The sequence below is a fragment of the Silene latifolia genome, chromosome 4 (genome assembly GCF_048544455.1).
Source record: "Silene latifolia isolate original U9 population chromosome 4, ASM4854445v1, whole genome shotgun sequence".
Taxonomy (NCBI): domain Eukaryota; kingdom Viridiplantae; phylum Streptophyta; class Magnoliopsida; order Caryophyllales; family Caryophyllaceae; genus Silene; species Silene latifolia.
In genome coordinates, this window is record NC_133529.1 from 85959549 (window position 1) to 85971245 (window position 11697).

The window sequence follows — 11697 nt, forward strand, 5'->3', positions numbered from 1 at the left end:
TTCAAGAGTACTCAATAACTCTTTGTGTTCATCATTCCAGAATTTAAGGTTTAATCTTGGGTTACCAATTTGAGTCTTGCATCATCTACATGATATATCATTCTAGTTTGGTTTAGAATATAACCACCTTGATAATGGGCTAGCCATACATCAAATCATGGTGTATAGGGTCACAAAAGTGTAACCTCTTTTTGTATCTTAACAAGTTTATATTCTTATTTAGAGTTTATTCACTTAATAGTCATAATTAAGGTATAAATATAAACCCAAAACTAGATAGAGTACACAATGACTCTATCTCTCAACACCATTGTTGCTATTCGTCATATTCTAATCATCCTATGTATCAAACATAATGATGAAAACCACCATTGGTTTCTAATATTGACGAAGTAGTACTAGCAAAATTTATGTTTATCAAATAAACATTTGTAGAAGAAAGTCTCATTAGATGTCCCACAACTAATTTGCTTATTGTTCAATAATTTGGGGTAGTTTCCTTTCTAGTGTCCAACACTTCCAAAAGGAAACTATATCGTTTGGAATTGATAGGTTTAGTCTTTACTTTAACCTTTGTCTTGTCAATTCCATTCTAATCTTTACTTCTTGAACCTCGTCCTATTCTTAACGGTTTAAGAGAATGCTCCCACTCATTTCAATGAGTCTTTGCTAAGAGAAGCAAAATTGAAATTCATGAAGACTACTCTTCATTCGTTTGTTTAGTCTTAAAACTTTCATTGAAGTGGTTGCGGTATTTTGGTCAATTTTGATTTCCAACAAATCTAGTTACCAAAATGATTTTACGTTTCAAAGTACTTAACTCAATTAAGCATATGAGAAACAATTTATTGTAAGTAGATATGTTAGTCAAGAATCATAAACCCTTTTGATCACGAATAACTTTTATCTATACTCTTCACAAGAGATCCTTGCAATGGACATTACGAGGTTTTAGAAGAAAAATTCATATTTGTCTTTAGTTACGATGTTTTAATGGAGATTTGAATCAAAAATCGAAATGATATCATATATGAATTGTGGTAAAGAAATAGAACAATATGATAACGGAATAGTGGAAAACTTAACATTTATCATTTTATTAATACTTGTAAATAACAAGTAAAACATTTACATAGTGACCTCTACCCAACTATGATAAATGATTCCAAGATCCAAATTCATATTAACTTGGGGCACGGTGTGCCGAAATACACTTTATTAATATAACTCGGTGGATTAACTCTTTAATCGATTCTACTTTTAGAACTCTTGGTCGATAAAATTACATTAATATTTATATTTAGCCCGAAACACATCCGGCACCGTCGAGAATACTTTCGTTGAGTTCAACCCAAATTTCGAATAAATGTGTCCATGATCCAAATTCATATCAACTTAGGGCACGGTGTGCCGAAATACCCTTCATTAACATAAATTCGGTGGATAGACATTTATCACCCACTTCCCCTACGTAACAAGGTTTGTACCCCGGTAAAGCCGAGTGCACTCCCTCACGAAATAGGTTTTCATGGTTTCTACTTTTTGGTAAGGCTAAGTCTCAATTGATTATTTAAGCGAGAGGTCATGTCAATTTATTATCTATCACGTTTTAAGTGAACTAAAGCGGTGAACTACGATAATTATAATTGACACGGTCGATAAACTCGATTTAAAATGATAATGCATGTTTTAGTTATGGCGATTTAGCGATGCATGCAACATATAAATAAAATGCAAAGCATTAATAAAATCCTAATATGGCCTTCCTAAAATAGTAAATTTAATAAACTATTACACATTCGGAAACCAAATCCTTTGGTCCCTTGAACTTCGGTCTTGGCACACATCCCGAGGTAACACATTCTTGATGGACCGTCTTCTCGAATGGCACCGTCTTCAAGGAACTCCGGAATAATAAAATTACATAATAAATTACATAATTTCCTATTATACATTTGTAATTAAAATAAAATAAATCTATTAAATTACAAAACGGTGATACGAGATCAGAATAATTACAACCGAATCGATATTCCCATACATTTCGGGTAATACCAATTAAAACTAAGGCCATACTAAGTAAAATTACATATTTCAAAAATTACATAAAATTAAAATATGACAATCATAAATAAAATGCATCATTATAATATGTATGAATATGCTCGATTTTATGCTAAATCGCCTTTAAAGAGCCAATATCGTATATTAATCGGTTTTTACGGATTTGCGTGATTTAACCTTTTTATAATCACAATAATTACATAAAATTCATATTTATGTACAAGTTAATTACCCTAACCAACTTAGGACTCAAAATTAGTCTCCACTAACATATTGACAATAATTAACTTATATTTCTTAGTATTGTTCATAAATGGACTCAAAAATACAATATTATGTCATAAACTTCAAATAAATCATAAAAATTTCAAATAAATTCAAAATTCAAAATTTAAACTCATGAACATTCTGGAAAAATACCATGACACTCATAATGTTCAAAAACTTAGGTTAAAAATTTCGAAATTTATCGAGAAAAACAATGTTGCGGTTTATCGGATTTATCAATTATAACCATAAAAATATGAGAAAAAATTATTTTTATCAACTTTTCAATTTTAGATCTGAAATAGGTGATAAAATGCAACGTGTGACATTTTTCCTTAGTCATGAAGTATGTTTTAGCATTTTTACTAATTAAAGTCACTATTTATGGTATTTTTCATCAAAAATTCATAAATCATGCATAAAGACTTCATTATAGCCAAATATTTTACACACATCTTGTAAACTTGCATGTGACAACATACTAAATTTCTTTGACCAGATTCGAAATATAACTCATATTAACCTATTTATCCATTTAACTATGATTTTAATTTGAAAAATCCATATTTCGAGTATAACAACTCATATTATTATGAAAGTTTACAGGCCATCAGTATGTAATATATGAGAAAACATATCCAAAAACCACTGGAAAAATCGAAGTTTAGCTATTTTTAGTCTAAAAATGACATTTTAATCATAAAAAACACATTTTAATGCCATTATTATATAAAATGAACAATAAAAAATCCATAAATTAACCAAAATATCCTAAATACATTTTAGGACCAGAAACTTTAACATGCATAATTGATTTCGTGATATATCATAATAAACACAAATTTATAAGTTTTATTTGTTAATCGTAGAACTCGGAAAAACTATAACCAATTTGCATGCAAACAACCTAAGGCTCTGATACCACTTGTTAGAAATTATTAATCTCATTAATAAACATATTCATATATGTGAGAAATTATTTAGTCATAAAATAAATTCTAGATCTTATGCATGCAAACATAAATTAGATAAGAGAAGAAATCATTGTTCTTACTATATGATTTCGGTTTTATGGGCACCAACAAGATCTCCTTCTTGTTAGTTCTTGAGCTTTTCAATAATGGATGAACAAGATTCAAGTTTAGAATCTCTCCCAAAAGCATATACCCAAGGTAACCTCTTAAAAGACTAATATTATTTGATCTAGAACAATATTAATCTTACCAAAAATTGACCCAAAATATTATTTTTGCTCTCTAGTATTTCGGCCAAGAGAAGGGAAAAATGATGGAGTATTTTCTATCTCTCTAAGTTCTAGTAATATGTTAGAGAATAGAATAAAATTACACTAGAAAAAATATGTAGTGTGTAGAAGAATAATTATAGAAGAAACACTCTTGTTTTTCTAGGTAGAAACCGAGTGGGGGAAGAAAAGGAACCAATGCATGGCCAAGATGCTCTTCACAAAAGCAACTAGGCATGCAAAGCTAGTCATTTAGGTTAATCATCATGTTTTCCACTTAACATAAACAAAACACAATATTAATCTTATTCCCTCCTTATTTTTTTGGCACTTATAAAATGGGAGGTCCATTTTATATTTTGTAATTTGTCAATTGTCAAATGTCACTAGTCATGTGTAATTGTAATGTATTTTTAACATATTAAAAATCAACGTATTAATAAAAATACGTCATGTACAAAATCGACTTAGTAATTCATAATTACTTGTACCAAAACGGTTTACCAATTATAAATCACAACATCTTGTATTTATAATATATTATTCATTCAGTTTCAATTGTTTTGTAAACAATGATTTTATCTAAGTAATAAAACAATTTGATTACTTAGACCATATCTTATTTAATCGAATTACAATAAGATACGTCAATAATACTCACAAAATCGTCCGTCAATTTTAAGCAATTTAATTAACCCGTATCAGCATACAATTAATTAAATAATCAATTAAGAGTGTTACCCTTTAGGTATGACCTAAGGGGATCAACTGATCACCACCGTCGCACGACAGTAATGTCAAACTCTAGTCAGCCAATCATTACCGATATGTGTGGATTAGTTGACTGTAAAATATTACTTCCCACATGTATTCTTAAAATGAGACTTAAACATGTGATCATCATGATCGACAGTTGTGATCGCATAATTGTTTGAGGACACATATTCCAACATTTATAGTGGGGATTAGGTACACAAATTAGGGTTTACTAAGGGCTTAAATGACGATTAAGTCCTTGACGAATCGCTCCTCTCAAAAGAGATGCCGGTCTCCTTTTTTCCGGTCTTTCATAAATATGCGCATCTTTCATGGAGCATGAAGAAAGGACGTATGGGGCTGTAAGGGAATCCGAGCGTCCAAGGTGTCGGGACGGGCGGATTTCCTGATGGCCGGACGGGCGGATTGTTGGGCAGGACGAGCGGATTGTTGGGTTGCTGGACGGGCGTCCCTTCTGCAAAGACGCTCGGATTCTGCTCGTGTTGGACGAGCGTCTTCTATGGGTGGACGGGCGGATTGTCTCACAGCTTCCTTTTCTTCTTTTCTTCTTCCAATAATCCTCCGGGATTTAGTCGGGGATGCAAGGATTTCTTCATCATTGCCCATCTACTATAATATGTACAAAGGCCTTCTAGTCTTGTCTTCTCTTTGATGCTTGGTCATTAAATTCGATCAATTTAGCTCTATTTTGCCATGAAAATGCAAGGTTTGCACACCTCTCCTACCAATGGAACAAAACCTCAAAGAATATGCAAAACAAAGGACTAAAGATAGTAAATGACCAAATTATGCACTAAAAAGCATAGAAACGAGGCTAATTCGGGGACTAAATATGCTCAAATAATGGTCACATCAAATATCCCCAAACCGAACCTTTGCTCGTCCCGAGTAAAGAGGTGACTAAACTAGGACCGTTATTTAGACTAACCTAATTGCATAGCCGATATGAGACAATTAGCGGGTCTCACTCCGCCCCTTCAACTCACAACAAGACAACCATGAGGTAAGATGCCTTCTTGCAAGGCAAGGTGGGTCTTGCCAAAATGGCGACACATCCAAACATTAAAGCACATAGAATCAAGTAATTGATGCATCTACAAAAGAATAGCCACTTTTCTCATCTAAGTGGCGAAAATTATCTACAAGGGAAGCAATTCAAGGGTACACACTCCTTCATAGATGCAATTTCTTCAAACTACTAAGCCTAGAAGGATACCAATAAATCACCTCTAAGTTGTGTTAAGCTAGGGAACCTTTTTCATCAATCGTTAAATGCTTTTGTCAAGAGTAGACTCCCTATGGCGTTAGAAACACTGCAGGATCGCGGAATTCCCCTTATTGCCTAGACAATAACAAGTGTCGTCCCCTCTCTACCATGCACAAAAATGGATACGATAGATAAAGGGATCGATAGTATTTGAGTTTCATTTGGGAGTTTGCTTTTGTTGTTTGTTTTTCCCCCCAATTTCTTGTGGCATATAACTTTTGAGAACACTTTCTTGCCATTTCTTTTGATTTTTGGCAATTCAATACTTGACTACTTTTTCAACTTTTTGCATTTTCTTTTGAACATTTTCAAAGTCACCCCATATGTAGTGAGGGTGCCTTATATTTGAAGCTTTAGGAGTCTATTTTTGCTCCTCTTTTCTTTTGATGCAAATTTGCAAACTTTTTCTTTTCTTTTCTTTTCTTGAACTCAAATTTGAATAATTTCGTTTTGTGCCCATTCCCTTTGATGACAAAATATATGGTAGAACATGGATGAATTATGGTTGCATGGTTTCAAGGGTCACCTTGGAATAAACGGTAGCCAAGGAGTTATCACACCACAAGGTACTCTTGACTAGGCCTTAATCCATGGGTCAAAGGATACTAGCATGACACATCCTAGGGTGTTTTACAAGTATTCTAACAAGCAAAGTCTTAAGAAGAAAAAGCATCTACTAGGGCCTATATAGACTTGTCAAGCTTCCCAAGTAGACGGTTTCACAAAATATTTCTAACATGCAAACTACATGCCATGATGCAACTAACATATATACATCCTAATACATATGATTCTACCAACTAATATGCCAAATAATCTAAATGCAATCCTAAATTCACATTGTTTATACCGCATCAATCAAAATAAAGCCACATAGTCATTAACATAAAGAGGAAAAAGGAGATTGGAAAGATCACACCATGCGGTCTTCTATATCCTCATGTCTCGGATGTGGCGTAGTCGATCAATGTGAACAAGGATGGACAAACCCAATATATAAAACAATATATAAAAGACTACACTACAAAGGAAATGAACATGTTTTTGAATTTTCAAATTTTTCAATTTTTTTGGATTTTTCGAAATTTTTGATTTTTTTTATTTTTGAATAAAAGTCAAGTTAGAATTTTCCATCCCCACACTAAGTCAAAGCACTACACATCAATAAAATCATAAGTCCCTCCCTCACTTCTCTCAAAATGATGAATATCTTGATCAAGGCACAAAAATATAAATCTAAAAATGACAAAAATGCAATGTAAAATTTGAAATACAAGTTAGGGAGTTAGAATATTTACAAATGGTGATTTAGGGAGGACTCCACCAAACTCTCATCCAATGTGAGATGTCATGGGGGCATGTTCAAGGTGTTTGTTGATGTTACTTAACACCTTGAAGAAGTAGTCGAAAGCTTGTCCATTATCATAATAAAGATCCTCAATCGGTGTTTGCACTTGTTGTTCTCCATGATGGTCTTGGTTCACAGCATTACCAATATAGGGATTGAATATCCCTTCGAACTCATCATCCCAAATACCGCAAACTTCGTCTACTTGATCATTAAAAATTTCTTGAGTTGTTAGAGACAACTCTCCTTCCTTCTTGTCTTGGCCAATGAGGCCATCTTCTTCACTTGTCATGGGTGAGCTTTTCAAGCTCTCTTTGTTGCTATTCTCTTGCTCTTTGAATGGAGCATCATCAACTTTCTTTTTCCATTGAAATTCCGACTTCTTCCTATCATCCTTCCGGCTATAGTGATCAACCATAAAGCATGGTTCATGCAAGCGGGGAGCTCTCATGGTCTTGTCAAGATTGAAAGTTATGCTCTCGTCTCCCACTTCTAGAGTGAGTTCTCCGTGCTTCACATCTATTACCGCACCCGCTGTAACACCCCGGTTTATGAAGGAGCCTTTAGCAAGACATTCCCTAATAAACCGGACTGTTACCATCTCGGTTTCCCGAGGTAGTGAATAACAAATTAAACTCCAAGGCAAAATTATATACTTACTTTAACTTAATTATTACAAAACCTCTTTTACGTCAAATTACAAAGAACTAACATAAATAAAAGTGAAAGTCTTCTAGATGATGATCTAGCTACTAAGTCTTCTGATCCAGTGTCTCACGCCCACCAAGCTCCCGTTCTATCTCTTAAACCTGTCAAGTCTGCTCACCAATATTTGGGTCATCACAGGTGTTCACGAATACACAGGGTCAACCACGAGGTTGAGTAGGGAAAACAATGAAACAACAAAAAAAATATGATATGCATGCTCCTCCGTCACCTCCATCTCCATCTCAACTCATATCTCATAACCAGTCTCATAACTCATAACCCGGAATGCCCAGCCATACCGATCCCCGGTAGACTATATATATCGACCGTAGCCGATCTGCCAGCTCGCAGCTGAAGACACCAGGGCAAGTCTTGCAGAACCCGCCTGGGCCTTATCATAACATCATCATCACCACACCACATCACCACCACATCCTCCATCTCCAATGCATATGAATGCTCAAAAGAAATTAATGCACCACAATATATATAAATCACTGAACTGATAAATCATAAAATCATGCCGGTTACCCGATGTTGTGATATCATACTCAATACGATCAATTCAGTCAATCACCTTCCCGTATATGAAACATAACGTAAATCAATAACCATGAATTAAGTCAACACAATTCAACAACAATGATAATAGGTCAAGTGTATTTCCCTACCTCAAGATCTTTAGATCAAATGGTCGGGTGTCCAGAATATTTCACGACAATTCGCCCTCTCGAAAGATAATTAAATGATAAACAATTACTTAACTATTCCCGTTCCCAAAATAGAAGTTACTAAAAATAGAATTTCCTAAAATGGACTTTCCCGATATAGTAGCTTTTCTATTAAACCCGTCTCTGATTAATTAATTATTATTAATTATTATTTTATCTTAAATAACTCGGAACTAAAACCAAAACATAATTAAAGGATTAAACGAATTATGCGATTAAGAAAACCCGAATTAATTAATTTGAACAACTCAACAACCCGACTCAAAAACCCGACTTTAATTATTTAAATAACTCGGGAATTAAATTAATTAATTAAGAATACGACCAAATAACGAATTATAACGATTAAACTATGAAAAACCCGTTTCAAAACTAAAAACAACCCGTCATCAACCACCGTCCCTTCACACGCACCCCCACACTCCCACGCGCCACCACTAGGCCGTGTCACCAAACCCAAACCCCCACTTTGACCCAGCCCACCAACGACCACCCCCACCGGGGTCGACTCTCGCCGGCGAGTCAAACCGCCGCCATTTGGCCTGGTTCACCACCACGCCTCACCAACACCTTTAATACTCAACCTACAACCACCGCAACCATTACCTAACCCCTGCCAAACCACCACGACCTTGCTCGCCGTCGAACAGCGTACCCAGGTGTCGTGGCGCCGCCGGTTCGACCTCCCCCGAGTCCACGGTGCCGCCACCCAAAACCTAGCATTCTAAACCCACCTGAAAACCCGTAACCAAACCCGTTTTGCCACACCCTGTCGCTGCCGCCCTTTTACCGTCACTATCACCACCCAAAACCACCATAACCACCACCACCACACTCGTCACTAACCACCCTACCCATATACTCCGTCAACAACCACCAGAAATGCCTCTAGCAGACACGCAACCACCAACAAAACAGCTAGAAATTCGAAAACAGGGGAAAGGGGTTGACTCATACCTTTTTCCTGCCGCCTCTACCGCCACCAGGGCCACCCACGGTCGTCGTCAATCACCCCTAGCTCTTCCTTGCTGTGCCGTCAACCCCCCATGGCCTCTCTCTCTCTCTCTCTCTCTATGCGTGAAAGCTGATGATTGGTGTAGATGAAGGAGGGAGGCGGGTTGAGGGAGTAAGGAATGAGGGAGGCGAGTTAGGGTAGGTACTATTAGGGTTAGGGTTATTAGGGTTAATTGGGCTGGACATGTTATTGGGCCAGCTCAATTGGGTCGAGGGTAAATTGTTTAGCTCACATGTCGAATTCCATATAAACCCGTCTCAATTAACTTAGATCGATACAACGCGAGTCAAGTAAAATAATTAATGTAATTATCGACTCAACAATTAACCCGACTTAATTAGTAATATATAAAATGTATAATAATTAATATATATTAATATCCGTTTAATTGATTATATATAAAATACGGGGTATTACAGTCTTCCCCCCTTAAAATGAACTTCGTCCCGAAGTTCGCTCCCGTACTTAAACAACATAAGGGTATTGTATATCGTACATACGGACGTCACGCATTTCTAACACGGTTAACACACAATTTTGACACATCAATTAACATAACAACACGAAATGTTACATTCTGCCCTCCTAAAAATAAACTTCGTCCAGAAGTTCAACTCGTCTTTACTTAACCCAATTAACTACGACTAATAACTACCTGAGAACACCAATGTATAACAACTAAATATTCATCTGAGAACACCGTCATCTTCCATCTAAATTCCGATCTCAGACTCAAGTAACTCAATAACCATGGTCTCACTGGACCGTAAACGTAACTCGGCACAAGGCCCCACAACTCATAACTCAATACCAGAAGTTTAACTACACTCTCCTTTTACACCTCAACCAACTAACAGAAGTAGGAATAAAACATATAAAACTCATTTGCATAGGTACCCCACAACGAAACATCTACTTGATCAAAACTACCATCTACAAACAAGTGCAATATAAACATTAAGATTTTACAATCCTACCCGACTAGAAACATGGTTACGTCCTCGTAACCTCTTTTCAATTTTCATATACATATGCAACAAAATCATTATCAACCACATGTGACAGGAAAGAACATATGATAAAAGATTGCGCATTAACATTAAGGTCGAAACAAGGTTTTATTATGGAATTAACTGATTGTCAACAAGTAACATTTATTACTAGCTCATGCTTAACTTAAAAACACAACATCAAACTAAAGAACAACAAGAAAGGAACCAAGGTTTACACGGTTTCACCACTAAACAAATTTGATGATCAATTATAGACTATGAACGAGCGAGAGCAAAATCAACAAAACAATTTAAGAACTTCTCACATTGCAAACATATCACAGAAAATAGATCTACCACTACCATCCATCACACTCACAGGATCTTATTGACATGTCTGTACAACCATTTACTCACTCACTGGTTTAGGTCACGAATTGGGTCGATGAATTTAATCAATCAACAACATACTCATAATTCATATTTTAAATTATAAAAATTGTTTGCACGATATCAATTTCAAAACATATTTCCCAATAAAAGTAACTACATATGATCTATGACAACAACAACATCACTTTCATATCCCACATATGTTTCACATTTTAGCAATCATATCTTTCAATTGTGTCTAGCAACTTAGTATACTCATTTTCAGCAAAACAAAAGATATCGTATAAATAACTTAGACGTATACATTTGCCATCATATACTTTGTAGAATACTAGCTATGATAAAAGATTAACAACTTGAACAGCTTCTCTGATTTGTACGGTTTGAATAATTAGGCAACTCGTAGGCTTAATTAAACGTAACTATAACGACTATCATTTAAACCAATGCATATCATGTGAATCATCAAAGGGTTATCCTATTATAATTGTCAACATAGTTATCATAACAATCTTTATTATAATATAATTGATAGTAACGACTCGAGAATATAGATATGCCAATTGTCGTGTTATATCGAACAGTTTCCTTTATATCACACCCATACAATTGCAAGAATCACTTTAGCATTTTATGACATTGTAATAACGAACATATTCAATAAGGAATAACAAAACTGTTTATTATTATGTTATAGGTGTAGGTCCAACTGAAATAATTTAATGCGATGAAGGTAATAAATATAACTATGGGCACACAACTCATATGAAAGACATTAGAACTCAGATGCATCCTACATGTGTGAACATTTAGACATACTCATTACTACCATCCATGTGTAAACATTTAGACATAATTATTATAATTATTCATGCGTGTATATTAGAACAAT